We start from the raw sequence: 8355 nt of genomic DNA on the forward strand, positions 1-8355 counted from the left end.
AGCTTGAACTACTTCTTTAACATTTTCTGGAACGGAAAAAAATAAACATATTTATAAACAAAACCAAAAGGTACAGTTATTCTATGACATTTTTAATTATAAAATTAGATATATATTAATTGAGCAAGAATTCTGAATTTTTTCTTACTTACAAATTTTTCAGGTATCCGAAAATTACCATTAACTCAATCTAATCTTGTCCCAGGATTTTAAATTAACTAACAATCTGAGAAATTATGTTTAAGCTGACACCCCAGAGAGTATAATCACTGCTGAATTTTTAAAAGTTCACTAAAAATATAATTTAATGTATTTTAACAATACATATATTCTATATTCTTAAACATTAATGTAGGAGTACTGTTAGTGTATGTGATCTGTACCAGTATAAGAAGTTTAGAAAGTTCATATTAACTAATACTTTTATTAGATGCAAGTCCAAGACATATTTAAAAATGATGCATATTTGTATCATAATTCAAATAATTAAGACAGAGAAAAGCTAATGTTTTTAACCAAAATATAAAACTAGTCTTTACCAAGGATTCACCCTGATTATATAAACTTGAATTCTTATATAATATGGTTCTGAGTTAGTTGATTTGAAAGAAGTTTGTTTTCCTTGTTTAAGACCAACACATTTAAATTTTGGGAGGTCATTTTCTTCCTTCCCCATCCCTAGAAATCTTATGTTACTTTTTATTGTTTGCTTTATTTTCTTTTCTATAAAATGTAAATATAGAAATTATTTTATTTAAGAGAAATTATAATCAAATTTGTGTACACTTAATGAGGAACAAAAATATTTCAAACTCTTACACAAGGGGTAAAGGCTTTCCTCAATTACTGATACTGAGACACAAGAGAACTTGCAGCTTATGGTCTGCACCTTAACCAAGGTCAAATCTAAACAGAACATAAAAGCTCACTTATCCAGATCTCAAAAGTGTTTCTCCTTTCCAGTGAGCATGAAATGTTTTAATCAACTAAAAAGTCATTGTGGATAAAAAGCAAAACAAAGAAAAAGACTAACAAATAAATGTTCTTTCATTTCTAACCTGAGAGAGGTTCCCACTGGAGATCACCAAAAGGTTAGACCACAGAATTCTATTCTCAACCATTGTTGTTCCCTACAGGGAATGATTTTTTTTTTTTAGCATGAACTAACTGTCAGAAGAACCAGAACTTTGCCAAGAACCAGAAACAAAAATAAAGCCAGAGAGAGAGAGAGAGAGAGAAATTCAGTGAAGGTAAAATAGGGCACCTTGGGAGTTAATCCAAAGTCCAAAGGGAAATAAAATTGCACTGGATAGCCTTTTTAGAAATTAAGCTTAATCTGCTTCAACATTTTGATGGAAGCTTGAAAATTGTCAAGGTGTCACTTTCTTTGTCAAAATCATGTTTCAAACAAATATATAGAGTGAGCACATATCAAAGATGTATTTGACTCATTAATGAAGGACCCAGTAGGATGGTAAGGTTGATTGAGAACCCCTGAGACATATGAATTTTTATAGTTAGTTGGGAAGGGCATGGTGAAATAAATTTGCTAAGCTAGAAACAAAATTGTGTAATGTCCTATAGGTCATTAAAACTGTAAATTTTGTGGTTATCTTTTATATTGGACAGAAATCACTTGCTTCTCTACTAGACAACAATATACAAGTTAATACTAACCTTAATAAATTCTGGGCATAAATCAGTAGTAAATAGCAAGTCAAACGAAAAGGTGCATTCCATAGAGAATTAATACTGGGTGAGCCTGTTATACAATGCTCCAGTATGATATTAAAGACACATAGCCATTTTCTGCCTTGTTTCCACGTTTGGATTATTTTTCTTAACAGATCTTTGGGATTTACTGTACAAACAGATCTGGCACCTTTTCCTTAATTGAAATGAGATAAATAAATCAAATTTGGGCTCTTTCTGTAAGAATAAGAGAATAAATAAGTCTTAGAGCCTTGGATATTGATAAAGGGATTATGTTGCAATGTAACCATTTATTACTCATGATGTATAGTGTTTTATACTTTTATTTGAGCCCTTCATTTTTCTTTCAATGTTTTACATATTGCTTCACAGTTGATTGTGGATTTAGGTGTTACTCCATGGTGATGAAAATGATATTTAAAATGACAGTCATATTAAGAAAATCTTAATTTAATATATGTCTTCAATTTAGTTTTTGAAAATAAATATGACAACACAGAGGAGAGTATGTTATCAATATTATAAGCTAGTTTTTGTATAATATCCACATAAGTTCTTGTTCTTTGTGTCTTAATTATGAATATATAACTTTTCAAGAATAACTTTATCAATATAAGGTGAACAACAATAAAATCTTTTAGTTTATGTTTTCTCTGAACAGAACCAATGCTAGAATTCTGACAAAGTTTAGACAAAAGGACTCCTCACCTTTTGCATTCATTTCTAAAAGCAGGTTTATGAAGAGCATTGAATCTAGAAGAGGAGCTGAAATCAGAACAGAGCACGTGCTCTTGATACGCCCAGTTTCTGAGTCTCTCGGAGGTATTTTGTTTCATCTGCAGGTGGTTTTCAGGCATGTGTCCAAATTTTAAGTGCTCTGAATCATATATTCCAAGAGGGAATAAATGTCATATCTGTTATTTATATCTAGTGGGTGTCCTACCATGTGTTTCTAATAATGCACATATATCTTTACATCTGGAGAATTAGTCCATGCAAAAACCATCAGATTTAAGGTTTTCTTAACCTGAAAACATTTGACCATGATCTAATCATCCAATCATCCAAGACTTGAAGTTAAGAAATTTATTAATCCCATTTTTTTGATAAACAAACCAAAGCTTGTAGTGATTAAGAACTTGGCCAATATCACTAAGCTTGTGAGTTAAATAAGGATTTGACTGGGATCTTGCCCCCTCTCACTATTTCCAATGTTATTACACTGCCCTAACCTAATATTTGCACCACTGCAAAAACTTCCTGGAGGCTCTGTTTCTACTATTCTTCACTGTATTCCTTTCACCAATATCCTATGTAATAGCTTAAGAGTTGTGGGGTTTTTTGTTTGTTTGCTTGTTTGTTCTCTTTTGTTTTTTAGTCCTAAAAGTATCTAATTGTATTCAAAATATAATTCAAATACTTTATGGCCTACAAGGCAATACCTAATTTGGCTGCTGCTTATCTAATGGTTCCATTTTCTCTCCTCTCCCCACCCCCACCACCCACTCCCCTCCTTACAGCCCTTCTCTTACTTTTCATACCTGCCTTTGGCTTCTGAACTTGCTGTTTCCTTATGACATTGCCTCTCCCCACATCTTTACAGGGCAGGCTCTTTCTCATTTCTCATCATCTACTTAAATGGCTCTCTTGACCCCACAATCTAACGTAAACTTCAACCCCCAACAATCTCCATCAAATTGGTTTAGTTTAGTTTCTTCAAAACATAACATTACTCATTAAGTCTACAAAATTTATTAAGTACCTGTAGTTCCTAAGACTCTTCTAAACACTGGGGATATAGCAGTAAATAAACAGACAAAACCCCATGGCTGCATAAAATGTACATTCTAGTTGGCAGACGTAGGTAATAAACAAATAGATAGGTAAACTCAATGACATGTTAGTGGTGAGAAGTATTATATAGAAAAAAAATAATAAAGCAAGAAAGCAAAGAGTGTTAGGCAACGGTAACAGTGTTGCAATTTTATTTATTTTTATTTTTTTATTTTTATTTTTTGCAATGCTTATCGTACTTTAATATGCATAAATTTTACTTGAGGACATTGTCGATATGCATATTTTGAGGCAGTGTGTCTGGGTTGCATCTGAGATTCTGCATTTCTAATAATCCATAGGTTCTTCCAAACTCCTTACTCTCAAACTCTCATGGATAAAAATTTTTAAAATGATCTGCAATAGTTACAAGTCAGAATTCTTGGACAGTATGTCATATTTGGGAGAATTATTTTGTGGGGATTTTTTGGCGTTTTTCCAGTTTTGTTATTTATATATTTATATATATTGTATCACATTTTCTTTATCCATTCATCTGTCGATGGACACTTAGGTTCTTTCCATATTTTGGCTATTGTGAATAATAGCCAAGTTCACTGCAGTGAACATGGGGGTGCAGATATTCCTCCAGGATGATGATTTCACTTCCTTTGCATATGCACCCTGAAGTGAAATTGCTGGATCATAGGGTAGTTCTATTTTCAATTTTTTTGAAGAACCTCCATACTGTTTTCCATAGTGGTTGAATTAGTTTACATTCCTGCTAACAGAGCACAAGGGTTACCTTTTTTCCACATTCTTGTAGCATTTGTTATCTCTTGTCTTTTTGATGATAGCCATTCTACTAGGAGTGAGGTGATATTGTGGTTCTGACTTGCATGTCCCTAATAAAATTAGTGATTTTGAGCACCTTTACATGTACCTAGGCATTTGAGTATCTTCTTTGGAAAATTGTCTCTTGGGGTCCTTTGCCCACTTTTAATTGGATTATTTGTAGTTTTGTTAATGAGTTGTATGAATTTCTTATATATTTTAGATATTAATCCCTTATGAAGTGTATGGTTTGCAAATATTTTCTCCCATTCCATAGGTTGCCTTTCTATTTTGTTGATTGTTCCCTTTGCTGCACAGAAGCTTTTTAGTTTGATGTAGTCTTGCTTGTTTTTCTATTTTGTTGCCTTTGCTTTTGGTGTCAGATCTAAAATCTTGTTGCTAAGACCCATATGGAAGAGTTTTAAACATAGGGAACAGTGTTGCAATTTTAAATAGCTGTTCAGGAAGAGGCTCCTTGAGAAGATAGGATTTGAGCCAAAACCTGAAGAAGCAGAAGAAGCGAGATTTGCTTACATCTGCAGGAAGAAAATTCCAGGTGTGTGCTTTGACATTCCTGAAATATACTTACTAGTATTAGTCTTTCCTCTACATTGGACACTAGTTCCGTGGAATCGGGCCTTATCTGGTGTTTTATCCTTAGAGACCAGAATAGTACCTGCCACATTAAATACACTGTAATACCTAGCCATTGTCTTCTGTTGGCTTCCAGCGTCTTTTTCAGTGATGATATATTTTTGGATTGTGTTTTTAACACATAGCATATTGGATTACTGTCATCAGGGAAATGACGCCTAAATCCTTTTCCTGATCTAACTGACATCTTACACGTGCATTCTTATTATACTTCAGTACTCATATTATCTTACACTTGAATGTGTTCAAATTTCTCTGTCACTTTTTCAACCACCTGCGCAGCCTCATAAAATCTTCTTCGTTTGTAGCCATTAACTTGATATTTTGCTGTCTTCCCAGAAGTTTGGTGTTATTTTCAAAATTATGAATCTTATTATGTATTTTCTGTGCCATTTATTTAAATATTAAATGTGACTAGTCATCATGAAATGTATCCATCCTGAGGCACATATATTCTCACCCATATATTACTGCTCTTTATCTCTAGTTTCCACACTTCAACTGTGAAAAACTAGTATCTCTAGACTCTTGGTTTCTTTTTCTTTTTCTAATATTATTCTTTGTATGAAACTTTGACAAAAGCTGTTTTTGTGATTTAGTCTATTTCTTTCCCTTTCACTCTCTGGCCCTTACTACCCTTATTATTAATATTAAATATTCTTAAAATCAATGCTGTCTCCCATACCCACGTATTTATTTCCCTCCAGTCTTCTCTCTTGCCTCTTAGCCTTCATTTTTATTATCCTTATACCATTAAGTATTATGGATCCAACTATACTGAAATTCCAATTACATAAAAATGAAGATGTTTCAGTGCAGAAGTATTTCTGCAATTATATGGTAAAACCTTTAATCCTTAATTTGATTATAGAGAAACCTGAACATCGTGAAGAATGCAACGAGTTCTAAATAAGTTTGTTTGGATTTCTTCTTCCTCCTCTTTTTTAACCTTTGTAAGGACATCCAATAATTTCCTTTTTTGCTTCATGAAGATAGCAATAGCCTAAATTAAGAAGCTATTTGCATTTGCTGGATCTAAATATGTCTTAATTACAAAGTCAGACAATTCAATTCATAATATTTACCTAAATCTGGCAAGAAGACAGATTTCTCATTTTTGCTCTGGGTGAAGGACTCTGCCTTGCCTCCAGAGATCTGGTGGAGATCCAGCAAGGAGCTGGCAGCAAGTGTGTTATGCTGGGTGTCTCTAAGTTACCTGAGGGGTAGGCATTCTGGATCATTCTCCCAGCCTCGTGCACACATTTTACAGATGCTGCCTCACATGCTTTCTGGAGTCCTCAGGAGCGTTTGAAACTCAGACGCCTGGCAAAGCATGCTCATCTGATGCTTTCTTATTTAATCTTGCCGAAAGGGGCGATTCTTTGAAAGTGTGAAAATATCTTACCAAGCTACATCGACAGATGTATAGTAACCGAAACTCATTTTAAATACCTAAGGGGATTCATTCTCATGACAGACACTTAACTCCCATTATGATTAATGGAAGCATTACTTGATTTACAACATGCTCTTGCCTTTATATGGCTAATGTCTGCAGAGGGAAGAACCATCAGCAAAATTATGGACTCTATTCATGGTTCTGCTATTACGGAAAGTAATTTTTTATCTTAAGTTAGACCCCATGACTTGATTATAAGAATCACTATATCCACCCATATTGACAGAATCTCAGGTTTTGCAATAAATTTAAAAAAAAATCATAACCTAATTAGGAATTTTCAACACAAGATTATTCACTGTCAAGTGCTAATGACTGCAATAAAGGCAGAAAATTCTAGCTAAAACAAACAGATGATTAGACTCAGCAACACAATTAATGACTTTACTAATTTGTCTTTCCTTTCTTCTATGTTATCTTTTGTATGAACTCTAGCAGACATATAGCTATCTAATTCCTCATGAATAACATGCACTGTCATCTAACATTTATTGAAATATATCATATATAAATTATTCAGGCACAAGGAATTGACTTGGTAAATATTAATTTTCACAATGAAAATGTCATGAAACCATACATTGATGTCTTACAAAGTACATGATTTTAAGTAGTAAACCATATTTCCATACTTTATAATTTCTATTTCCTCTACAAGTTAGACAATCCAATAAGAACTAGTTTAATTAAAACCTCAAAATGAGCTTTAGGTTTTATTTAATTTTCAAGCTTTTAAATAAATTATTTCCCATTGTGTAGACCAGACAAAATACTCTGTGAATCCTCTATCTTATCTTTTTTTGTCCTGCAACCTTTTCCTCTAAGTATTATTGGCCAAAAACTTATGAGAGAACCTCTATTTGAGAGTTGGATTCAGAGTATAGGATTGGAGTTTTCCTGTGTACATCCTGAATTTAGTATGCCCATTTAGTCTTGTGACTAGATGTGAATCAGCAATGATGGTTCTAACATATTATGTTTCTAATAGTCAATTAATTTTTGTGCCCAGTGCTTGATGTGGTTATACAGTAAATCTAGAGTGAAGTCAGAATTCTGTTTTTCTTTAGATAAATAATACAAGTGATTTCAGTACTTTTGGTTTTATCATTATCCATGCAATAACATATTATCATATCCTAGATACTAGTCTTGGTGCTGTGGATACACAGTGAACTAAAAGGACAAAAAATCCTGCTGTTGGAACTTACATGTTAGAAACACAAATTTAAAACATCTAATTGTTCTGGTAGATGTGGCATAATTGCCAAGAATCGTTGTGCGAATTTTACATTGAACAGCTAGGAAAGAAAATGAACATTCATGTCGTGGTCTATATAAATAGTACTTTGTGAAGTTGTGCTATATACAGTATACATGGTTGTATTCAGTGAAACTGACTTAGTTTTAGTTTTACATTATGTAAGTAGCAGACAAAAAACTCCTGAGTTCTCATCACCTTCTGCTGCTAAATAGATATACCATAGTGACTCCAAAAATGGAAATTAATTTCTATAGATAAATACATAAATAATTTCTGGTAACTTAACCGCAGTTAACTTCTAGATGTCTCAGAAGCACTCAAAAGACTTGTTTACCTAGTCTCCTTTTTTTTTTAAGATTTTATTTATTTATTTATTTATTTATTTATTTATTTATTTATTTATTTAAGAGATTGAGAGAGAGAGAGAGAACATGAGCAGAGAGAAGGAGAAGCAGACTCTCCATGGAGCAGGGAGCCCAATGCAGGGCGGGATACCAGGACCTTGAGATAATGACCTGAGCCAAACACAGACGCTTAACTGACTGAGCCACGCTGGCACCCCACCTAGTCTCCTTTCTTAATAACTTTATAGTCCAAATGAAACGTAAAAAGGCACACAGAATGTAAATACAAACCATAGATTCTGTGCTAAATACTTAAA

The sequence above is a fragment of the Neomonachus schauinslandi genome, chromosome 4 (genome assembly GCF_002201575.2).
Source record: "Neomonachus schauinslandi chromosome 4, ASM220157v2, whole genome shotgun sequence".
NCBI lineage: Eukaryota > Metazoa > Chordata > Mammalia > Carnivora > Phocidae > Neomonachus > Neomonachus schauinslandi.